The sequence below is a fragment of the Lithobates pipiens genome, unplaced genomic scaffold, assembly GCF_037356315.1.
Source record: "Lithobates pipiens isolate NorthernLeopardFrog02 unplaced genomic scaffold, aLitPip1_a1.2 Scaffold_18, whole genome shotgun sequence".
NCBI lineage: Eukaryota > Metazoa > Chordata > Amphibia > Anura > Ranidae > Lithobates > Lithobates pipiens.
Genome location: NW_027507758.1, coordinates 564,277,690 through 564,304,125, shown reverse-complemented (window position 1 = coordinate 564,304,125; position 26,436 = coordinate 564,277,690). Strand labels below are relative to the sequence as shown.

At 45.5% G+C, this 26,436-nt stretch overlaps 1 protein-coding gene and 1 non-coding gene across 3 annotated transcripts in view; both read left to right on the top strand.

The window, feature by feature from the left end:
- Nucleotides 1–26,436, top strand: part of CIMIP2C (ciliary microtubule inner protein 2C) — a 67,677-nt gene that overhangs the window by 2,973 nt on the left and 38,268 nt on the right. The window lies entirely within an intron of this gene.
- TRNAT-CGU (transfer RNA threonine (anticodon CGU)) lies at nt 11,760–11,831 on the top strand. The gene has a single exon. It is a non-coding gene; the product is annotated as a tRNA-Thr (tRNA).

The window sequence follows — 26,436 nt, the reverse complement described above, 5'->3', positions numbered from 1 at the left end:
GGACAATCCCACACTAAAGCCTCATACACACGATCGGACTTTGTACAAACTTTCTCGTGAACTTTTGTACAAAGGGCGTTGCCCGTAAGTTTGTGACGTTTCAACACACTGACGACCAGGGGTCAAGTCCTGGGGAAAAAGTGTGGGAACTCCCCCACAAGATCCACTCCCGCACAAAAAAAAAAGAAAAAAATAGGACATCGGGGCACATCAGGGCATGGGACACATCAGGCCACAGGGAACATTATGGCACATCAGGGCATATTATGGGGCACATCAGGGCACGGGGCACATCAGGGCAGGGGGCACATCAGGGCATGGGGCACATCAGGGCATGGGGCACATCGGGGCACATTATGGCACATTATGGGGCACATCAAGGCACATTATGTGGCACATTGAGGCACATAGCACATAAGGGCATGGGGCCCATCAGGGCATGGGGCACATCAGGCCACATGGCACATCAGGGTATGGGGGAAACGTTGGCACATTATGGCACATTATGGGGCATATAGCACATCAGGGCACATAGCACATAAGGGCACAAAACACATCAGGGCATGAGGCACATCAGGGAACATTATGGCACATTATGGGGCACATAGCACATCAGGGCATATTATAGGGCACATAGCACATCAGGGCACATAGCACACAAGGGCACATTGGGGCATGGGGCACATCAGGCCACATGACACATCAGGGCATGGGGAAACGTTGGAACATGGGGGCACATTATGGCACATTATGGGTCACATAGCACATCAGGGCACATTATGGCACATTATGGGGCACATAGCACATCAGGGCACATTATGGCACATTATGGGGCACATAGCACATCAGGGCACATAGCACATAAGGGCACGGGGCACATCAGGCCACATGGCACATCAGGGCACATGGCACATCAGGGCACATTATGGGGCACAGTGGGGCACATAGGACATCAGGGAAGGGGGCACATTACGGCATGGGGCACATCAGGGCACATAATGGGGCACATAGGACATCAGGACAGGGGCACATTACGGCATGGGGCACATTACGGCATGGGGCACAGTGGGGCACATAGGACATCAGGGCAGGGGGCACATTACGGCATGGGGCACATCAGGGCACATAATGGGGCACAGTGGGGCACATAGGACATCAGGGCAGGGGGCACATTACGGGATGGGGCACATCAGGGCACATAATGGGGCACATAGGACATCAGGGCAGGGGGCACATTACGGAATGGGGCACAGTGGGGCACATAGGACATCAGGGCAGGGGGCACATTACGGCATGGGGCACATCAGGGCACATAATGGGGCACATAGGACATCAGGGCAGGGGGCACATTACGACATGGGGCACATCAGGGCACATAATGGGGCACAGTGGGGCACATAGGACATCAGGGAAGGGGGCACATTACGGCATGGGGCACATAATGGGGAACATAGGACATCAGGGGGCACATTTGGGCAGGGGGCACATTGTCATCTTGCTAGCCAGTATGCAGAGTAGCGCAGGAAGCGTTTGGCTGTAGTAAGTTCTCCCTCACTTCACACAGCGCTGTTTGCCCCTCCTCTCTTCTCGTCTATCCCCATTGGCTTGTGACATCATCTGGAATAGACCATAGACGAGAAGAGAGGAGGGGCCGCCGGGGAGCGAACAGCGCTGTGTGAAGTGAGGGAGAACTTACTACAGCCAAACGCTTCCTGCGCTACTCTGCATACATCTCATTCGGGCGGCTCGAGTCCTGCAAAGGGAACGGCGTTCCCGCTGTGAAAATAGTGCAGGGACGCCGTTCCCACGTGTTCCCGCAGGACTCGAGCCCTGCTGACGACACTTCAAAAGAGGACATTCAATTACTCCAGCGCCACCTTTGGTCAACTTCTGTATTGTTGTCTGATCTTTTGCATTAGTTTTGAGCATGCGTGTTCGTACTTTGTAAAAAAGTCCGATGGTTTTGTGTGCACACAATTGGACTTTGCTCCATCGGACTAATGTTGTCAGAAAGTTTGTCCATTCACACAGCCAACAAAAGTCAGATGAAAACCAGAAAAGTTTGTCCGATGGAGCGTACACACGGTTGGATGTTGCCCCAAAAACAGCTAATTTGCATGTTTGTTGTCAAAAAGTCAGATCGTGTGTATGGGCCTTAAAGAGGAAGTAAACCCTGATGGGTTTACTTCCTCTTTGATTCCCTGCAAAGGTAAAGGTAAAGCATAATGGACTACTATGCATAGTAGCCCATTATGTGTCACTTACCTGACACAGGTGCCAGCGAAGTCACCGCTGTCCCCTGTAGTTCCAAGCGTCCATCTTCTTGGTGGGTCTCGCTGCTCCGGCGCTGTGATTCGCCGGAGCAGCGATGACGTCACTCCCGCGCATGCGCACGGGAGCCGAAACTCGCGGCATATCGCCGCGATCTGCGGCTTGCCCAGTGCGCCTGCGCGCCGCTGTATACGGCACATGCGCCGTAGACAGCAGTGGCTGTCTTCAGGTAAATATCTCCTAAACCGTACAGGTTTAGGAGAAATTTCTTGGACCTACAGGTAAGCCTAAATCTAGGCTTACCTGTAGGTCAAAGTGGTTTGTAAGGGTTTACAACCACTTAAACAGTGTACCAATAATATACCTTTACCATTACCTGGGTATCTGTTGCTCCACCTATAGGAAAAGGAACAACACTGCACACCAATTGTAATTAACCAGAACATGATTTTACTAGAACTGGTAACGCAGTAATTACAATAACTACACTGCCAAACAAACGTAATGTAACAATGCAATGAATATTCACAATTTCCTAATGCAAAAAGATTGTCTGGTTAACCCTGCCAGCGCGTCTCCAATTGGGACTAGTGCCCAGAGTAACAATGCTCTGACACTGGGCACCTTCCCACTTCCAGCAAGCTGCCTAATCACAGTAATCCGATGTTCTACACAATACAGTATAATACAGTGCAATACAGTATACTTTGCTCAGTGACTCCCCCTAGAGGTATGGCGCAGTCCCTTACTACGGCAACTATGCACTAAGCCTCTCAGTGAAAGATGCAGCCTTTAGTCTTCTGTCTTCTGCTAGCTTTTATACTGCAGTGTATTGTAATCCAAAGGTTTTGGCCATAGAGAAAAACAATATAATCTGATGATTTTAGACTGTTCCAGTGGTGTGACCCACTTATAACTGCCTCCGGCATATTTGTCTCTGAACCACACAGTGTTGGTATCCCATCAAGGTATAGGCTTGAGGCCTGCTTGAATTTAGTCTAATTGGGTGCAACCATTTTTGTGGAACTACAGGTCCCAGCAACACTGTGGTATGAGTCTAAGTGTGTAAGGTGCATTAATGAACTGTGGGCAACAGCCCTCTCACCACACCCGGTCTGATTGTCCTGATCCTGCTGACAGTCAGCGCCGTCACACTGCTCCGCTGTGTTTGATGACCGGGACCCTCCAATGGCTCTGTCACGCGTCTCTGGATCCTTCCCGATCCAGTTACAGTGTCTCTCCAACACACAGGTATAAGGCAGGATCGCTGACTGCTCCGCTCCGCAGTTGCTGTAGGCCACGCTCTCTGGAACACCTCTTCCAAGATCCTTGTAGGCAGGCCACGCGTCCAAAAGAGAAAGAAAATGGCCACACAGGGCTTTTTATATCCTACCCAGCATGCAGTTCGGTATGGAGTGTTCATGGGTAGGTTACTTGGCATTGTGGGTAAGTAAGTCCTTTGTATAATGTACACAATTAAGTTACTTCCTGTTAGGCTTTCCCTATGTTCTTGAAAATAGAAAATAAATAAAGTCGGTTTCACATTTATGCCACTAGATGGAGCCAAATATCAACTTATAGCATTGTCCATTAGTTCACATTAGATTACATTAGAAGGCAAAAATACCAGCACTATATCTACATTTGTAAATTTCAAAACCAGTATAAAGGAATAATAGTAGTAAAAAAAAAAAAAAAAAAAAAGCACTTGTGCTTTACCTAATGTTTTTCCTAAACGCATAATTCTCCTTTAAGGGGGCGTGGCCTATGACTACATACATTTGCTAATAGGTGTCCCTCATTCCCCATCTGAGAGAGTTCGGAGGTATGACCACAGCGCTGTACAGAAAACACTAAGCCAGTGACATCACTTTCTGTACCAGAGGAGCTAACACTCTAATGTCCTCGCACAGTGCTACACTATTATTATTATACATTTATATCGCTCTGACGTATACCGCAGTGTTGTACGGAGAACACTGAGCCAGCCCCATCAGAAGAGCTTACACTTTAATCTCTCTACCACAGTCATACACTATTATTATATATTTATTTAGTTATCGCATATTCCACAGTGTTCAAAACACTGAGCAATTTACACATACATAGGAAAGGGTGTATTTATAAAAAAAAAAAAAAAAGCATAGTCATTCAACCAGTTAAAGTTCATGTACATTCGTTCTGTGTGAATGGGGCAAAAAACAAATATTATTAGGCTTTTCCTGTGCTTGTTGAATGATTTTTATTGATTTAAAATGGAAAAATAACACATTTGGCCACTAGATGGTGCTAATTATTCCAGGAAAGTCCAATATGTGGTGCCATATAGTGGCCAAATGCAGTGTTTTCCATTGTAAATCAATGAAAAAAAATTCGATCAGCACAGGAAATAGCCTAATAAGAGATTCATTTTTGCCCAGTTCACACAGAATGAATGAATGAATGAATGAATTGTTATGCAATTTGTTTTATAAAATACATCCCTAAGGGTCCCTTCTACACCTTTTGTGAATGATCCCCATGATTGTACTGCCACCATTAAAGACTGTAGAAAGTGGACAATATCCAGGCATGCCCGGTCTGATAGACCTTGCTGTGAGATTGAAGGATTGGCATGGCAAACATTTTCTTGGGCCCTCCCAAAGTCACGTATCAGCTATTTGCAGACAGTGTGGGCTCAAAGGGGAAGCTGCACTGGGCCCCACAACAATGGCTGGGCCCGGGGCAGCTGCCTCTTTTGCCCTGTGCTAAAGACTGCCCTGGCCACACTGTCAGGCAGAAAGCAGGTTCTCATTATATAATGAACATCTGACTGCCCCCATCTTCATCCCGTATATATAATTACTACCCACTGTATACATGGAAGTGCGGTGTGTGATACAGGAACACTGTGATCAGTTCATTTTCATTACCCTGATCCTTTACAACCGATTAGAACCACACAGTCTCCTTTTAGGGCATTGTGTTCTAATTTGCAAGTCATTTGTAGCAGAGATCTCAGGGAATAGATACGATCGTGTGCGCACCAATCACAGGTATAAAAAACATTTTCACATACTATGGTTTGGAAAAGATCCCTTGGAGTATTGTGTGTACACTACCGCCCCCTGCTGTCACATTGACATAATGTCACCTTATCCTTTAATTCATCGACTCACACTGTGAGGATCGTGACATCATAGATCCCAGATGTCCCACTTCCCCCCTCCATCCTGTCTGTGTGCTGTGTACACCCCTCTGACAGATACATTGTATATGAAGAGAGCCTTTTACTGCACTCAGTCTTTTGTCCAAAGTCTCATGGATTGCATTTCTAACCAAATGTGTATATTACATGGTATTGTGTGCACATGATAAGAAGAAGGACCACACAAGAAACACGCAGGTGGTAACTGCACTTCACACTCACATTGGTGGTCAGTATAGTACTGCCTTCCACTGCTGGATAGTTTAGTACCTCCTTACATTGGTGGTCACTGTAGTGCCCCCGTACATTGGTGGTCAGTGTAGTGCCCCCTACATTGGTGGGCACTGTAGCGCCCCCGTACATTGGTGGTCCCTGTAGTGCCCCCGTTCATTGGTGGTCAGTATAGTGCCCCCTTCCATTGCTGTATAGTTTAGTACCTCCTTACATTGGTGGTCATTGTAGTGCCCCCGTACATTGGTGGTCAGTATAGTGCCCCCTTCCATTGCTGTATAGTTTAGTACCTCCTTACATTGGTGGTCACTGTAGTGCCCCCGTACATTGGTGGTCAGTATAGTGCCCCCTTCCATTGCTGTATAGTTTAGTACCCCCTTACATTGGTGGTCACTGTAGTGCCCCCGTACATTGGTGGTCAGTATAGTGCCCCCTTCCATTGCTGTATAGTTTAGTACCTCCTTACATTGGTGGTCAGTGTATTTCCCCATACATTGTGTCAGTATAGTGCCCCCATACATTGGTGGTCAGTGCAGTGCCCCCATACATTGGTGGTCAGTGCAGTGCCCCCATACATTGGTGGTCAGTGTAGTGCCCCAGTACATTGGTGGTCAGTGTAGTGCCCCAGTACATTGGTGGTCAGTGTAGTGCCCCCATACATTGGTGGTCAGTGTAGTGCCCCCGTACATTGGTGGTCAGTATAGTGTCCCCGTACATTGGTGGTCAGTGTAGTGTCCCCGTACATTGGTGGTCAGTGTAGTGCCCCCGTACATTGGTGGTCAGTGTAGTGCCCCCTTACATTGGTGGTCAGTGTAGTGCCCCCGTACATTGGTGGTCATTGTAGTTCTCCTGTACAATTCTGAAGTCATGACGCATTATTGATCGATCCTCTTTACTATAAAGGTTCCTGTGTTCAGCCATACATTAGTTCGCTGAGAACAATGATCATTATAAGGGACCTCCCGTGGTGGCAGAGCCTTTTCCTGATGGTGTTTGCAGAAGCCTGGCATGGAGGGTGAATACCACGGGGGGTGTTATGTGTTGGAGAGGATGGAAATGTCAGCCTCGGATCTTTCATTAAGCCTTGTGTATGGTAGACGTCCTCCCAGACAGCCCCTGTAATTGGGCTTTGTTTTATTGGCTGTATAATGAAGCACAGGGGGGCAATCCTGGCTGGCGATGGATGGCAGGCTTCCAGCCATACTGATGAGGATTGGAATCGCACATCATCTGTGATAATAGTTACACACTGGATGGGGGCCCCTGGGGGGGGGATTTTATTTCTTATTTTGATAGTGGAGTTTCTTTCACAGTGTTTATTACAATGATATTCCATGTTGGGGATATTTACCCCCCGCCATCCCTATCGCCTCTAGACCCAGCGCTTTTCCTACTAAGCATTCAGAACATTGCTTTAAATGGCGCTCTCTGTACCGGGGCTTCTTACAGCGATTGGAAGCGATCAATTCAGTATAAAATAGAAATGAAAGGCAAAACATTTTCATATAGATTAGGGTTGCACTGATACCGGGTCTTAAGTACCGATACTTTTTTTATGTCATGTGACATTGGCACTAATATGCAGCACCAATGGACACTGATGATAGGTGGTACTGATGAGGCGTGGACTGCGTTAGTAGTTTTTTCATTTTTTATCTTATTTTTTTTTACAATTTTATTTAAAAAAAAAATCTATTATTATTTTTTTTTTCTTTTTACAATGCTTTCTTTTTCAGGGTGGTGGGGGGATCAGACCATTTTAGTGTTTTTTTTTCTTATTTAATTTTTTAAAATTTTTTTTACAATTGAACACGCGGGACGTGTGACATCCATCATAGGCGATGCAGACTCCAGAAGGCGGGAATTACAATGCGGCCGCCGCATAAGATCCCCGCTTGACTCTCCTCCTCTCCCTGCCGTGATGATCGGTGCGCAGGTAGGTCAGTGTGTGTCACTACCATCAGTGTATGTAAGGTAGGCAGGGGTGGACTGACCATTCAGCCACTCGGGCACTGCCTGAGGGCCCTGGGCCACTAGGGGGCCCCACCAGGGTTGCCAGCCTCAGTAAAACCAGGGACAGTATGTAAAAATCTGTGTTTTTTTTACATCTATCTCTGAAATGTCCCTTACCGACATCCTTTTGGTCTAAAAATCCTGAGATTATAGCTGCCCCACCTCTCCAGTACTTTCTCAGCCAATAGAAACATGTCTGTGTATACTGTGTGGCCCCATAATCTCCTATTGCCCGGGGCCCCATGAGTTGTCAGTCCGCCCCTGAAGGTAGGTCATTGTGGGTTAGGTAAGTCAGTGAGTGTCAGGTAGGTAGGTCAGAGTATATATGTCAGGTAGGTAGGTCAGTGAGCGTCAGGTAGGTAGGTCAGAGTATGTATGTCAGGTAGGTAGGTTAGAGTGTCTGGCAGGTAGGTCAGTGTATGTATGTCAGGTAGGTCAGTGTGTGTCAGGTAGGTCAGTGAGTGGCAGGTAGGTCAGTGAGTGTCAGGCAGGTAGGTCAGGTAGGTCAGTGTATGTATGTCAGGTAGGTCAGTGAGTGGCAGTTAGGTCAGTGAGTGGCAGGTAGGTAGGTCAGAGTATGTATGTCAGGTAGGTAGGTCAGAGTATGTATGTCAGGTAGGTCAGTGTGTGGCAGGTAGGTCAGTGTGTGGCAGGTAGGTCAATGAGTGTCAGGTAGGTAGGTCAGAGTATGTATGTCAGGTAGGTCAGTGTATGTATGTCAGGTAGGTCAGTGTGTGGCAGGTAGGTCAGTGTGTGGCAGGTAGGTAGGTCAGAGTATGTATGTCAGGTAGATCAGTGTATGTATGTCAGGTAGGTCAGTGTGTGGCAGGTAGTTCAGTGAGTGTCAGGTAGGTAGGTCAGAGTATGTATGTCGGTAGGTAGGTCAGAGTGTCAGGCAGGTAGGTCAGTGTATGTATGTCAGGTAGGTCAGTGTGTGTCAGGTAGGTCAGTGAGTGTCAGTTAGGTAGGTCAGAGTATGTATGTCAGTAGGTAGGTCAGAATGTCAGGCAGGTAGGTCAGTGTATGTAAGTCAGGTAGGTCAGATAGGTTGGACAAAGTATGTATGTCGGTAGGTAGGTAGGTCAGTGTATGTATGTCAGGTAGGTCAGTGTGGCAGGCAGGTGAGTTTAGTGGTCAACATTGATGGGCACCGGTAAGCCAGGCAGCAAGTGAGCTTACCCCCCACCACACAACCCCACCACCCAGCCAAAAAACCCTGTGCCGCTGCAGTCCCCCCCCCCCCCCGTGCCAGCCTTGGACTTCGGGCTGAAGCCCCAGGTCTTTTTGCCACCTAGCAACTCCCCTGAGCGCCGCACAAACTGTTGGCGCTAAATAAATCCTGTATAAAAATAACTAACTAATAATAGCTATTACTAACTATAAAATTATACGTATTGGAATTTCTTTTCAAATTTGGCTGTTGGTGAACGTAACTAATACAAATTTATCCCAAGTTACAAATAATCTGTAATAAGGAATGCCGTATCTAAATGAATGGAACATTACAAATTCATAATAATAAACAACAATAATAATAATGACTTATTATTATTATTATTTTATTCCGTTTCATTCGTTTAGATGCAGGATTCGTTTTTTTCCGGGTAATTCATAACTTCAAATTTGTAATCGTTATGTTCACTAACAGAATAGTTAGTAATTTAATACTTATTATTGCATGTTTGGATGTTCAGATTTTCCTTCATTTGAATTTTCGTATTTTCCTTTCTTATTATCAAATTTTTGGATTTTCAAATTTCTGAATTTTCTGATTTTCGAATTACTGAAATTTCTCATTTCCAAATATTCTGAAAAATTTGGAGATTGGAAAATTCGGATATTTCCGAATTAACATTTTTTTTGTTTTTAAATGACTTAAAAAAAACGAATTGGAAACTGAAGGATTTGCACATGTCTATTATTTACTTTAGACCAGGCATGTCCAAAGTCTGGCCCGCGGGCCAATCGCGGCCCGCGGTCCGGTTTTGAATGGCCCGCCTGGTTATCTAAACATATATATCTCTTGTGGCCCCCAACGATCTCCCAGCGCTGGGGCCACAAAAGATATATAGTCCGGCTGCCTCGAAGATAGGTGGTACGAGTGCCGTGCACACAGGAGTATTTCCTGTTTACACGGCAGCCTCTGTAATAGGAAGTCCCATCTCCGCCATTGGACAACTGTTCTGTCCATCAAAAGAGGCGGGATTTTCTCTTAAAGAGGCCGCTGTGTAAACAGGAGATTCTCCTGTTCTTTGGCGCTCGTCCTGCCCCCTCCAAGGCTGCACTGATGGCAATGGTGAGTACATTCCTGGCTAATGGTGGGTGCATTCCTGGCTAATGGTGGGTGTATTCCTGGCTAATGGTGGGTGTATTCCTGGCTAATGGTGGGTGTATTCCTGGCTAATGGTGGGTGTATTCCTGGCTAATGGTGGCTGCATTCCTGGCAATGGTGGTTGCATTCCTGGCAATGGTGGGTGCATTGCTGGCTAATGGTGGGTGCATTGCTGGCTAATGGTGGGTGCATTGCTGGCTAATGGTGGGTGCATTCCTGGCTAATGGTGGGTGCATTGCTGGCTAATGGTGGGTGCATTCCTGGCAATAGTGAGTGAAATCCTGGCAATGGTGGGTGCATTCCTGGCTATTGGTGAGTGCAGTCCTGGCAATAGTGGGTGCATTCCTGGCTAATGGTGGGTGCATTCCTGGCTAATGGTGGGTGCATTCCTGGCAATGGTGGCTGCATTGCTGGCTAATGGTGGGTGCATTGCTGGCTAATGGTGGGTGCATTCCTGGCAATAGTGAGTGAAATCCTGGAAATGGTGGGTGCATTCCTGGCTAATGGTGGGTGCATTCCTGGCTAATGGTGGGTGCATTCCTGGCTAATGGTGGGTGCATTCCTGGCAATGGTGGCTGCATTGCTGGCTAATGGTGGGTGCATTGCTGGCTAATGGTGGGTGCATTCCTGGCAATAGTGAGTGAAATCCTGGAAATGGTGGGTGCATTCCTGGCTAATGGTGAGTGCAGTCCTGGCAATAGTGGGTGCATTCCTGGCTAATGGTGGGTGCATTCCTGGCTAATGGTGGGTGCATTCCTGGCAATGGTGGCTGCATTCCTGGCAATGGTGGCTGCATTCCTGGCAATGGTGGCTGCATTCCTGGCAATAGTGAGTGAAATCCTGGAAATGGTGGGTGCATTCCTGGCAATGGTGGGTGCATTCCTGGCAATGGTGGGTGCTGCATTCCCAGCAATGGTGGGCGCGCAGATGGGCACTGACCCTTATTTTGCTTCACAGTTCTTTATTTAAAATTTTTAGTTTTTTTCCTGAAACTTCCCTCTTAAAGTGAAGGTGCGTACTATTCGCCAATAAATACGGTATATCCAAATAACACGCCCGAGCTCATCTCTTCAACACACACAGCCACAAAGGCAAGAGAATTCTTGTTGGACCGTGTATTAGTGTTCGAACGAACACACTTAGACCGAATTTTAATGGTTTAAAGAATGTCAGGCAAAATGGTCGGCCCTCGCGCATGTTCACTTCATCAAATCTGGCCCTCTTTGAAAAAAGTTTAGACACCCCTGCTTTAGACCAAACAGCACCACAAAGGGTCACTGGGAGTGTACTTCCTTTTACCCTGCAACCCCCGCTGTCATTCCATTTCCTTTAGCACTAATTACATTCCAACTTCCAAAACAACTTTCAAATTTTCCCAATTTTTGAAACAGACTGCAACCAGGTCACATGGTGTTTTTTTTACCATGCGATCGGGTGCAGGCAAACAGACTACGTTTGGGATGTCATTAATACTGCACTAACACCTGCTGCAGGTCTGAAGGGCAATGCGATTTGAATGCGGTGTAGGAAACACGCATGGATTGCATTTTTCCCGGCATCGTAGTATGAACCGGGGCTAACTGCTCGCTGATTGGTTTCTCTTGTTGCTTGAAATTGCTCTCCAAAAACATATATAGGGAATGTAAAGTTATCTTTTCATATGTTTACTTGACTACTCTAAGTTGCTTTGTTGAAATTCTCCTCCCCCAACTTTCTTACTGTCTAGGCACAGTGGCCAAGTGGTAAGGCGTTGGTCTCGTAAACCAAAGATCATGGGTTCAATCCCCATCTGTGCCTGAAGCCAATGTCTGATGGAAATGGTTTCTTTATAATGTGTAATTTATATTACATTTCATCTATTATTTATTAATTGGGAAAAATGCTGAGCTCAATAAAAATGTCCTAATAATATAGAAAACCAGTGGTCATTGAGCATTGCTCATGTGTAAGTGTGTATATTAAAAATATTTTAAACATACAACATAATAAAAACATAAAAAAAAAAAAAATCATCTACAGAAAAAAAAAATCTATCTATCTATCTATCTATACACATATACAGTATATATATATATATATATATATATATATATATATATATATATATATATATATATATATATACACACATACAGTGTATATATATATATATATATATATATATATATATATACACACACACACACACACACACACACACACACAGTATATATATATATATACACACACACATATACAGTGTATATATATATATATATATATATATATATATAAATATATATATATATATATATATATATATATATATACACAGCAGGGTGCTTTTTACTGCTAATGGGTGAAAAAAGGTTAAAAGCCCCCGCAAAGTGTTCCTGCAGTGGCACCGCCCATTGATTTCAATGGGCAGGGGTGCTGTAGGAGTGGTGTATACTCTGTTCCTACAGTGCCTCAAAGATGCTGCTTACAGGACTTTTTTAGCGTCCTGCCAGCGCACCGCTCCAGTGTGAAAGCGTTCGGGCTCCCACATTGGAGTGAAAGGAGAGGACGCTTTACAGACGCTTTGCAGATGCTATTTTTAGCACTATAGCGCCTGTAAAGCGACTCAGTGTGAAAGGGGTCTTACAGAGACTGGTCCGAAAAAGAGAAAATATCTAGTGAACGGCAGTTGCGTGGACAAAAATGCCTTGTTGATTTCAGAGGTCAGAATGGGCAGACTGATTTGAGATGATAGGAAGACAACAGTAACTCAAATAACCACTCACAACCAAGTTATTCAGAATATCATCTCTGAATGCACGACATATCTAACCTTGAAACAGATGGGCTACAGCAGCAGAAGACCAGACCTGACACGGTACATTCCATGTGAGGGAACGGAACTAAGGCCTCATGTACACCGCTGCTGGTAAACGGACGTTTGGGAGCTGTTGGGCGTTTTTTTCAGCTGCCCCTGAACTCTCCTCTATGTAATATTAAAAATATTTTAAACATATGCCCCTGAACTCTCCTCTATGTTATCAGTACATGTACACAGGGTCGGTTATAGTCGTTTCCAGGCAGTTGAGATTAGAAGCTTTTGTTGGAAAGCAAATAAAATGCATTCAGGCCGATGTTCAGAGGCATTTGAAACACCAAACGGCTGTAGTCTAAGAAATAGTCTAGGCTTATTCACTTTAACCACTTCCAGACCGGCTCACGCCGATATATCTGCACTTTGAAGAGGAACATCTTTGTTATCGCAGCAGCTAGCTGCCATATCCCTGGTATCCTCTTCTTCAGTGAGCGGTCCAGTTTCAGATAAAAGTGGTCTCTGTGGCAGATTCGCAGTGAGATCACTTTTGTCAGTGGCAGGAGAGGGGCACCCCCCGCCGTTCTCCGGTGCCTCCGACGGCTCCGGTAATCGCGGAAGCGATTGGGTCGTCTTCCTGGCTTGGCATGGAGCGAGTGAGGGGAAGATGGCCCCCCCACCTGTCTCCATACCATTGCAGGACGGAAGCAACGTTTTTGACCCCTGATCTCATATTTAAGAGGTCCTGTCATGCTTTTTTTTCTATTACAAATGGTGTTTATTTTTTTTTAAAGAACAGTATAAAAATAAAAGTTTAAATAAATAAGAAAAAAAACAAAACATTTTAAACACGCCGAGCTCGCGCACAGAAGCAAACGCATATATGAGTAGCGCCCACATATGAAAACGGTGTTCAAACTACACATGTGAGGTATCGCCGTGATCGGTAGAGCGAGAGCAATAATTGTAGCCCTGGACCTCCTCTGTAACTCAAAACATGCAACCTGTAGAATTTTTTTAAGTCGCCTATGGAGATTTTTAAGGGTAAAAGTTTGTCACCATTCTACGAGCGGGCGCAATTTTGAAGTATCAATTTACTCAGCATAACATTATCTTTCACAATATAAAAAAAAATTGGGCTAACTTTACTGTTGTTTTAATTTTTAATTCAAAAATTTAATTTTTTCAAAAAAAAAGTGCACTTGTAAAAACGCTGCACAAATACAGTGTGACAGCAAGTATTGCAACAACCACCATTTTATCCTCTAGGGTGTTAGAAAAAAAATACATACTGTTTGGGTGTTCTAAGTTTCTAGCAAAAAAGAAAAATGTTTTTAAACAAACAATCTTAGAAAGAAGCTCGGTCCTTAAGTTTAAGCAAACTATGAGTCCCATCGTGCCTCTGCCTGTAATCTATCAGCATTGTAGTGCCTCAATGGGACTTTGGTTTTGCAACACTTGGAGGGCTGCCCATTTGAGACCCCTGGACTAGACTGATGTATTATTATAAGACGAGGAAACATTTGTCAACTCATTTACTGTTGTTTAACATAGTGCATCATGACTAAAGTGTATTCACTCGTTTTTAGGCAAAGGCCTAGCATGCACAGCTGGGGATTGAACCCATGATCTTGAGGGTACAAGACCAACATCTTACCACTTGGTCATTGTGCCTTGCCTGTGTTGGTTTAGACACCAAACTCAAATACTATACGGAGACCCAAAGGGCACAGAAGGGACATTTAAAACCCTCTTTCTCATAATAGGGAATGAAAAGTCTCTCTTTTCATATGTTAATGTGGCTGTGCTCACATGTTTTGTTGGAACTTCCTCCCATAATTGACAATCAGAGAGGGCATAGTGGCCAAGTGGAGGGTTGCTCGGATGCATGTGTGTGCATTTGTCTGGCAAGATCAACATGTGTATCTTGGGCATGTACCAAGGGGATGCTTGCTAAGGTACCCCTGCCGATCTAAGTGCCTCTTATATTATTATGAAATGCTTTCATTCTGGTAGCCCTCGATAGGCATGCGTTTTCCTGAGAAATGGGACTAGACCGATGCGTTATTAGAATACTAGGCAATGTTTTTCATCACATTTCCTGTTTTCTTTTATGTAGTGAATCATGACTAAACTAAAAACACAAGATTTCAGGCAATTTCATAGAACAGAAACAAATGGGTATTGAACCTTTGATCTTTGGTTGGCCAGACCAATGCCTTACCACTTGGCCACCGTACCCTCAACTACAGCAGTTTAAGTCTAATAGATAGCATATTGACGTTTGTAGGAGACCTGGCCAGCTAATTGTAAAGTCTGAATTCTTCAAGTGGGCTATTTACTTAAACCATAACTACTTGGCTAATTTTATATGCTTTGCTGAAAACTTCCATACCAAAGAGCCACTCGAGGTAGGCACTGTGGCCAAATGGTAAGGTGGGGATCTTAGAACCCACATTTGGGTTCAAATGCCATCTGTGCCTGAAGCCATCAACTGGTTGTATCTGTTTATGATGTGCTACATATAAACTAGCAAAAGTGTCCCAATCCATTAAATAGGATTAATGATGACTTCAATAAAAATGCCCTAATAATATAACAATGCATAGTGCAGCAGTTTGTGGTTAACGTTGTGCTTTAGATAGAGGAGGAATGCTTACATGTATGTGGTGGTGTGTTACCTGGCAAGATCAACAGGTGTATCCAGGATATGGCTTGTGTTAGGGGGTGATTGGGAATGCTAAAGCACCCCAACCAAAGATCATGCGTTTAATGCCTATCTGTGCCCTTGTAATGCTTGGCATTTAAGCCATCAATACAGCCCTGAATCTCTATCTCTGCATCCTTAGCTGCACAGAATGAATAAACAGGAATACCTCTGTACAAAGAAAACTACCTGTTCACAAACTGAAGCAGAGTAAAACATGTTTACTATGCTTTAGGTATGAATGAACAGTACTAATCACTCACTTTGTTCATTCAGGAAAAGAAGGGGGTCAGTAAATATGATCCCTCATCCCGCATCGATCACCCCCTCCTGTCCAGAATCCCCCTCCTTTTGCTTGTCAGCTGCCTGGGTCCATCTGTTGAACTGATGGAGCCCATTGCTGTAACAGGAGGACTGGTGGTACTCCCTTATTGGCGACCCTGTCTATAGCAGTAGTGTATCAAAGGTATGGCATATGCTGTGGGAACTGCTTGAAGTGGGATGCTATACAGGGACAGCTCTAATGGCGTTCTTGGGATATTACCAGGATTAATAGCATTAATAGCAAATATTACATACATTTTAACATAGGATGTGCCAAGCAAGGAAATCTAGTATTCTTTTAGTCATAGACAGGGATCAAATATGCAATCTTTGGTTTATAAGTCCAACACAAAACACTTGACTGCTTCAACCTCTCCTGGATTTTTGACAGTCCCAGTGCTGTACTGTGTAATTCTTGACATTCAAGCTACAGTATCAATATAAGGTTTATGGTTACGGGTTTAGGCCACATAAAAACTGGGAGGTGGGGGGAATAATTTTGTTGACGAAGATTCTGTGACTAAGAAGCTGGGGTGGTTCTGTAATGGAAGGCAATGTTGAATCTTATAATGGAACTAAATTCCACTGCTGGGGCTCAGGGCTTTCTCATATTGTAGTAGTGTGCATAGCATACATACACATTATGACATGCCTGGGGTATTGCCCAAGTACCGTCTGTTATGGCCCTTACCCAAACACCACCTTACCTTATTTAAATAATTCAAACCAGAGATACTTACTTGGGTTTAAATGGCCAGCGCAGCCCTTTATTACAATAACCAACCATAAAACACTTTATTACATTAAAAAAACGGTAATAAACAGAAAAACATATCATAACCTATCTGACTGAATGGAACTGCATAGGATTTTTGAAGGCACCCTTGACCGATCAACTAGCTGTATCTGGCACCACCTTGCATTTCCACAGCCCCCAGCTGCAACTTATGCCAGCTCAGGGACAATTGTTTGGCAAATTCACCAGCCGATACAGCCAACTTTTTCTTCCTCCCTTTTTAGGACAGGTAGATCCATACCAGAGATGGGTCCAACCCATCGTTCTCCAAAGAACTTAACCATCCCCACCTTCAAAAACCCTACGACCTCTGTCTACTGCTACGACACCATGTAATCCTGTCCCTATGATAACACTAACAGAACAAAACCAAATAAACACACCGCTGCCTACCACATCAAAATGGGGCGGGAGGGTGGGAGAATCTTGTCCTTTGCTGTCCTAAAGTCCAAGTGATACTAGAGGATCGCCTCTCACCTAGTAACCCTTTAGGACCACCCAGTCCACACCATTCCCCATCCTAATATCCTCCAATGGGGTAATACTAATAATTATCCCTCCCTAATTATTATCCCTTCTATTAACTGAACTTATTTTTCAACCCCACCCTTACTATAGCCTTTCAGGACAAACCCCATCATGTAGGCCCTACGCTTATGCTGCACCTGAGCTCCTGGCCTATACTGACCTACCAGCCATAGAGACCTCTCCAGGTCTGCAATGTCCATTATCACTGCTGTCTTCTTTTGGGTTTGCTGTCTTCGGCCATCTTGATTAGGTGGTCAGGGATGACGTAGCTTCAAAGTGCACAGGAGTTCATTTATCCCAGAAGCCAACAGATTTAGAAAATAACATTGCTGGCAGGAAAGCAGGGCACTTTCTTTTGTGGAAGAGGCACATCCTCTGTGATAAAAGCTTACCTGCCAGCAATAGAAGATTTTAGTTATACTACAGAGTCCATTGAGTACTGCAGGACGAAACCTGGAGGCATAGGGTAGTTGTGTAGCCTGGAAGCTCCCAACAGTTTACATATTCTAGAATGTTTTACCTGTCTATTCTTTGCTGTTCTTTTGGAAAAGACCACATCTACTTGTAACTGGCAAATCAATAAACCTGTGCCTTTGACTAGCCAAGAAAATTACAGAATATACAAAAACTTTTCATATATGTATGTACTAAACGCTGCTACCCTTACACTAAGTGTATAAGTGCCATATTAAATAGCCCAATGTAGCTGCGCTAGGTGAAAAATGAGGTTTTTCAAAACTACTTAGACCAGTGTTTCAATCTAAATCAGCAAAAACAATATAATATAGATCATAAGCTGAAGTGTTTTTAATAAAGTGAGGATTTTACACAATGCAAGCTTTTCTTCCTTTTTGGTGATGCCTAATTTGGGAGAGTGATTTTCTTTGGAGGAGAGAGAGCTACTGGTCTGGGGGTTCCCCTCCCTTAAAGGGGGGAGAGGGCTGTATGACCCACATTACAATAGAGGGTCACGGCGATCCGGTGAGTGGTCTGTGTTAAAGGATGGAATACATGGGTGACTTATCTACACAGAGAAGCTGCTCGATTATTGAATTATATTGAGGAGCACAGAGCACTGCATGATGGACACTTTTGATGGACACTTGATGATTTGCCCTTCATGGTTTATATTATATTGTTTTTTTGCTGATTTACTTTGAAACACTGGTTTAAGTTGTTTTGAAAAACCCAATTTTTCATCTAGTACAGTTACATTGGGGTATATATATTACAGCATATCTACTTGTAGGTTACACACGCCTCCACAGACTTCCACCAAGGTACCAGTACACTACCCACCAAAAAAAGTGCTGCACTATCCATTTCTTACACTAATTAGAAATGTTTAAAAAAGGTGATATTTAACACATTTGTTATTTTCACATGTAGTACATTAAAAAGCACTGGACAATGTCTCCTGGGGGCGCATGCGCGCAGCTCGACGTGATGGACGTCTGCCACTAGAGCTCCGCACTCCCCGCAACGATCCCGGGACTTTCTGAGGCTATCGCTATCTCCACACCCAGGCAACCCGTCGGTACGGCTCGCCGATACCGCCGTGCACCCCCCGGGATGGTCCTGACAGGCCATCGGGGTAAATCAAAGCCGAAGCCGATCAAAGAGGCGCTCGCGCGGGCCTCGTCCAAGATGGCCGCGAAAGCACAAGCACAAGCTCTGGCTCCCTCGCAGCGTTCCAGCTCTCCCGCTGACACGGCGGATCCTCACAGTGAAGATTCCGATGAGGAAGGTGGGCGCAACAAAGAGGACTTCCCTGCACTTCCTAAGCCAGGTATGCCGCAAACTGACCTCCTTGCTCACTTTGAAAAAATGCTACATAAGGCCCTGAAAGTGACCTCAGAGCAAATAACCACCAAACTGACTCACGAGATACGTGAATTAGGCCAGCGCACTGCTGACCTTGAGACCCGTGCAGACGATATGGAACTGACCCTTAAAGAGCATGAGCAAGAACATCTAGCTCTCCGTGAGGAAAACGCAATGCTCCTCTCTCGGCTAGAAGATGCCGAGAATCGCTCAAGGAGGGCAAATTTGCGCCTCCGTGGCATTCCGGAAACGGTGCAAGATATACAATCTTTCACCACAGCCCTATTCCAAGAGCTATCTCCGTCAATACCGATCGAGCGTCTGGAATTTGACCGGATACACAGGGCCCTGACACGCCGGCAACCTGATGGCCCCCCACGGGACATCATTGTGAAACTTCACTTTTTCAGGTCCAAGGAACAACTTCTCGCTGCTGCCCGCAGTAAAGAAGACACCCTTACATTCCAAGGGCATGCATACCAGTTATTTACTGATTTGGCCCCTCTTACAATTGCAAAGCGGAGAGCCATGAAGCCGCAACTACAAGTACTTATTCACCATTAGGGATGAGCCGAACACCCCCCGGTTCGGTTCGCACCAGAACTTGCGAACGACCCCCGCGTTCGGTACGAACGTTAGAACCCTATTGAAGTCTATGGGACTCGAACGTTCGAATTGGAAAGTGCTAATTTTAACGGCTAATATGCAAGATAGTGTCCTAAAAAGGGTTTGGCGACCTGCCTCCTGCCTCAGGGGACATGGGTCACTGCAAAAAAAAGTTTTAAAAACTACCGTTTTGGCGGGAGCACTGATTTTAATGACGATTAAAGTGAAAAAAAAAAAGTGAAATATTCCTTTAAATATGGTGCCTGCGGGGTGTCTGTAGTATGCCTGTGAAGTGCCACGTGTTTCCCGTGTTTAGAACAGTCCCTGCACAAAATGACATTAAACGGAAATAACACCATTTAAAACTGCTTGCGGTTTTAATGTTATATCTGGTTCCTGCAATATGGTTGAAAATCATTGAGAAACATGGCATGGGTAGCCCTCCCTGCCCATTACCAGCCTATTTGGGTCTTGTACGCATATTAAGGGGAACCCCGTACCCATATTAAAAAAAGGAAATGCGTGTGGCCCCCAGGCCCTATATACTCAGAACAGCAGTATACAGGCGGTGCAAACAAGACAGGGACTGTGTAGGTTTGTTGTGTTAAGTTGAATCTGTTTGTCATTTTCAACCGGTACATTTTTAAAGTGTAGCTCCAGTCAAAAAAACTATCTTTAAGCTTTTTGGAAAACATAGGGAAGGGTTATCACCCCTGTATAATTTGTTTTGTCGTCCATCTTTTTTCATCTCACTTGCTGCTGTCTCCTTGCGTTTGCAAGTAGGAGATGTTTGTAAGTTGGATGTTTGAAAGTAGGGGCCTGCCCTATATTATAGCGGTATGTACTGGGTACAGAGCACGCAGACAGCACGCACTATCTCCTAACACTACTGACTGCAAGCTCTATTATTAACCACTTGTTAGCCCAATGTTTGCATAAAGTGAAAGATGAAGTTATGCTGAGTAAATAGATATCAAACATGTCACTCTTCAAAATTGCACATGCCCGTGGAATGGCGCCAAACGTCGCTACTTAAAAAATCCCCATAGGCGACACTTTAAATATTTTTTTACTGGTTACATGTTTTGAGTTGCAGAGGAGGTCTAGGACTAGAATTATTGCTCTCGCTCTAACATTCTCGGCGATACCTCACATGTGTGGCACATGCGAGCACATGGGGACATGGGCGCTTTAATTTTTATTTTATTTTTTTATTGTTCATTTTACTTTATTTATTTTAGTTTGACATTTTTTTTCCCAAAAATATATTTTTGATCACTTTTATTCCTATTACAAGAAATGTAAACATCCCTTGTAATAGGAATATGGGGTGACAGGTCCTCTTTACAGTGAAATCTGGGGGGTCAATATGACCCCACATCTCACCTCTAGGCTGGGAAGCCTGAAATAAAAAATAAAAAAAAGATTCTGGCTTTGATCGTACTGGCGAGTTGGTAGAAGCACCGGAGGGCGGTGAGGGGTGGGGGGCGTCTATGGCTGGGTATTTCAGGGTATCACCGAGTATGGCTGGGTATCTCTGAGTATGGCTGGGTATGGCAATTTATGGCAGGGTATTAGAGTATTGGCGGGGTATTGGCGGGGTACTACAGAGTAATGGCAGGGTACTGCACTGCAGAGTAATGGCAGGGTACTGCACTGCAGAGTAATGGCGGGGTACTGCACTGCAGAGTAATGGCGGGGTACTGCACTGCAGAGTAATGGCAGGGTACTGCACTGCAGAGTAATGGCGGGGTACTGCAGAGTAATGGCGGGGTACTGCAGAGTAATGGCGGGGTACTGCACTGCAGAGTAATGGCAGGGTACTGCACTGCAGAGTAATGGCGGGGTACTGCACTGCAGAGTAATGGCGGGGTACTGCACTGCAGAGTAATGGCGGGGTACTGCACTGCAGAGTAATGGCGGGGTACTGCAGAGTAATGGCGGGGTACTGCACTGCAGAGTAATGGCAGGGTACTGCACTGCAGAGTAATGGCGGGGTACTGCACTGCAGAGTAATGGCAGGGTACTGCACTGCAGAGTAATGGCAGGGTACTGCACTGCAGAGTAATGGCGGGGTACTGCACTGCAGAGTAATGGCGGGGTACTGCACTGCAGAGTAATGGCGGGGTACTACAGAGTAATGGCAGGGTACTGCACTGCAGAGTAATGGCGGGGTACTGCACTGCAGAGTAATGGCGGGGTACTGCAGAGTAATGGCGGGGTACTGCACTGCAGAGTAATGGCAGGGTACTGCACTGCAGAGTAATGGCGGGGTACTGCACTGCAGAGTAATGGCAGGGTACTGCACTGCAGAGTAATGGCGGGGTACTGCACTGCAGAGTAATGGCGGGGTACTGCACTGCAGAGTAATGGCGGGGTACCGCAGAGTAATGGCAGGGTACTGCACTGCAGAGTAATGGCAGGGTACTGCACTGCAGAGTAATGGCGGGGTACTGCACTGCAGAGTAATGGCGGGGTACTGCAGAGTAATGGCGGGGTACTGCAGAGTAATGGCAGGGTACTGCAGAGTATGCACTGGTATTGCAGAGTATTGGCAGGGAATTGAGGGGTTAAATTCGGTGAGCAGCGATGTGGGCACTGCAGATGCAGCCCACATCGCTGCTGACACCGATCTCTTTCCGCTCCGCTGTACCGATCGGTACAGAAAGGGGAGGGAGGAACAGGCGTCATAACATGACGCCGGTTTGTTTCCAAGTGATCAATCCGTCATTTGACGGAGCAATCACGTGGTAAACGGCCGCTATGAGCGGCCGTTTACCGTGATGCGCCGGGTCCTATGGACCCGGCGGTCACGGATGCTCTCGAGTGCGCACAACTCGGGGCACGCGAGAGCAGAATTCTGGGAGGCCGTTAATTAACGGCCTCTCTGAGTTAAACAACCGCCCTGAAGCCGTTAATCGGCAATGGGCAGTTGTTAAGTGGTTAAAGCTAGATCACTAGCTATATAGGTGAGGTGAATATAGTGGTGTATACTGCAGTCAGGGCACAGACAACAACCACTACACAGCAGCAAGATAGGAAATCAGCCAAAAACGATTGGTGTGTACTGTGTTGAAGGTACACAGAACACCCACTGCTTCAGATGCAAAGTAACACACTACAGGAGGCCGCCTTAAAGGCGGCCTTATATAGTGTGGGGCGTGCACTACACAGCCTGAGCTATGATTGGCCACAGGCAGGATGCCTGTGGCCAATCATGGCTCTCCTCGCTGCCGGCGCTGCGATTGGCCAAGCATGCGGGGTCACAGTGCATGCTTGGCCAATCATCGGGCAGCAATGCACTGCGCCAACGCAGTGCATTGTGGTCCGCGCGCGCGTCACTCGAATTTTGACGCGAACGGCCAAAACGTTCGGAATTCGCCGAACGGCCAATGTTCGAGTCGAACTTACGTTCGACTCGAACACGAAGCTCATCCCTATTCACCATCAAATCAAATATATGTGGCGTTTTCCTTTCGCTCTTCACTTTACCTATAACGGTCAACAATATACCTGTACCTCTCCGGAAGCTCTCCAGCGCCTCCTTGAGTCCCTGCATCTAACACCGCAAGAACAATCAACCGAGATCTCACTCCCACGCACCCCTGCTCGTCTCACCCCATACCCTCACGTGATGACCCCTAAACGAGACCCCAGGGATATACGCTCTCCAAGATCTATCCGGAAGGGTACACCGGCGAGGGCCTCTGCAACAAATCCTTACAGCCCTAAAATGTTCGTACCTCGCTGACCGGACTCTACCGCCCTTCTGCTTGTTATTTTGTCTTTACCCACATTTCGGGCGTTTTGAGCCTTAGCCCGGTGGTTCAATTTACCTGTTATGGTTACTGGTCACCTGTATACTTGGTGCATTTTTGAACTTGTTTTTTGGTTTTGCCTTTTGATTTTTGATTTTTGATTTTTGACTTTTGATTTTTGATTTTTGACTTTTGATCCTTGACTTATTGTTTTCTGATTTTAGATTATTTGCTTTTGATTTTCGAGAGACTGTTACGTGGTATTGCAGGTCCCTTCTCCTTCCACTGTATTATGCCCATGGACCCCCTTGTGAGCTATGTTAAAAAATTTTTTTTTTTTTTTTATTCATCATGGGGGTCCATGTAATCTGAACCTTAATTAGCCATGGAGAATGCACCTGCTTAGTTAACTGTTTCTCCTCAATGTCCCCCTTAAAGTTGATCTACCCCTACCCCTCTCCAGCCCTTCCCTTCCCCCTCCCCTTCTTCCCCCCCCCTCCCTCTCTTCCCCCCCCTCCCCATCCCTCCCTCCTCCCCCCCCATCCCTTCTCCCTCCCCATCCCTCCTCCCTCCCCATCCCTCCTCCTTCTTCCCCCATCCCTCCTCCCTCCCCCCCCCTTAGGATCTGACACTGGAATTGTTTTTTCTTTATTTTTACACCACTCTATATTGTATGAAGGTTATAGTTAGAGTACATTTTTTGACCTAATTTGTACGGCTCTTGGTTGTTTTAGTATGTTTTATATTATATTACTTGCAATGCTTCTCCCTGTCCCGGTGCGTTGCGGGGGACAGTCACTGCTTCCCCCCACCTAGGTGCGCTCTCCCCATGGCGGACTCCTCTGCTGTCGGGACCACGCACGTTAGAGTCGGGCGATTCAGACTTTTCCGACTCGCACTAGTCTACCTAATTTTCGCCTTACATGTCTACTCTGATGCCTCTCTATCTTTCTTCCTGTTCACTCGTTTATCTCCTAACTCACTCTCTCTCCAAACCCTTTTTCCTATTTCTGGTCGGTGGGCCTGGGGGGACCCCGGGTCATACTATAATATTTTCCCATGTCTTAGCCCATGGCTCCCTTAAATATATTATCACTTAATGCCAAAGGTCTCAATTCACCTAATAAAAGGGTTAAAGCATTTCGTTCTTTCGTATCCTTAAAAGCGGGTATAGTAGCATTACAAGAAACGCATTTTTCTACAAATAATACTCCTAAGTTCTTCAGTAGCAGTTACCCCTTGGTGTATACAGCCTCTGCGGCTACAAAACAGCGGGGGGTCCTCCTGGCGCTCCATCGTTCCCTTCCGTTTACGTTTGCCTCAGCTATCCGAGATCCTGAGGGACGCTATATTATCTTGTCTGGCTTTTTACAAGAATCTGAAGTAACTTTAGTTTCCTACTATGCCCCTAATTCCAATCCCATTCCCTTTTTTTCTCATCTTTTTCAAGTCATTAAATCTCATCTTAAAGGCACATTGATTATGTGTGGAGACTCAAACTTAGTCATTCACCCTTCTATTGATAAGTCTCCCTATATGCCAGACCATCATTCGCTATCGGCAAAATTTCGATCATTGCTCCAACAATACTATCTATTAGACACGTGGAGGGAATGTAACCCCGCAAAGAAAAATTACTCCTTTTTCTCTAATCCTCACAATTCATTTTCCAGAATTGACCACATATTTATCCCAGTAGCATCCTCTCCCGTCCTGCTCCAATCTTTCATTCACCCAATCACCTGGTCCGACCATTGTGCAGTGATTACCACTATCTCTTCACTTGTGCCACAGTCCAGCGAAAGATTTTGGCGCATGAACGATAAATATCTCACGAACGAATCCTTTAGACTTGACATCGAAGTAGCATTACGTGATTATCTCATGCACAATGCCGTCCCAGGCACTTCCCCCGTTCTTTTATGGGAAGCCCATAAACCTGTTATACGGGGTAAATGCATTTCTACGGCCTCTTTCCTCAAAAAAGATAGACTTGATCGTATACACTGTTTAGAATCCGAATACCAACGCCAGTTTCTACTATTTCAAACTACTCCCTCAGAGTCGAACAAGTCTAAGTTAGATAACATCCGTCTTGAATTGGACTTGCTCTTTTCTGATGCTGCTGACAAATCTTTGCGTAGGGCCTATCACTCTATCTATACGAAATCTAACAAGCCTGATACATTTTTGGCTCTCCGCCTTAGACAGCCGGAGCGTATCCACAAACCAATCAGACTCAAACTCCACAATGGGACCCATACCAGCAACCCAGTCAGAATAGTGAATGAATTTTCTAAACGCCTTGCCAAACTATATGAATCCCCTGCCTCCTTTCCTATTGATAAAGCTGAGGCTCTATTTCGTAACTTACAGATTCCCTCCCTCCCTATCCCTGTCCGCAGCGCCTTTGAGGAAGAGATCTCGCCAACTGAGGTAACCCAAGCTATCAAATTACTTAAACCCAATAAGCAACCCGGCCCTGATGGTTTCACTGGGCTGTACTATAAAAAGTTTGCGGAAGTTCTGTCCCCTCTCTTGGCGAATTCCTTTAATGCTCTGTTGAAAGGGGGCGTCTTCGGTGCCGAGACGCTTACGGTTTCGGTCTCTATGATACCCAAACCTGATGCTGACCACTCTGTATGGTCAAATTACAGACCCATATCACTCTTGAACCTAGACGTAAAACTTTTAGCAAAAATCCTGTCCACACGATTAAACCCACATATTGGAGGATTAATTCATAAAGATCAAGTGGGATTTATTCCTAAACGTCAAGCTAGCGATAACGTACGCCGGGTCATTCTATTACAGCACTTGGCGAGAACTCGGGGCATCCCTATGCACCTCTTATCCCTCGACATTCGGAAAGCGTTCGATACCGTCTCCTGGCCTTATCTTGCATATATATTGTCCAAATGGGGTTTTGGCCCCCACTTCCTTCGTTGGATTGAGGCATTATATGCTAATCCCCAAGCATTCGTTAGATACTCCGGCTTTAACTCAGTTAGATTTCCTATCCAGCGTGGCACCAGGCAGGGGTGCCCTCTCTCGCCCCTGCTCTTTGCCCT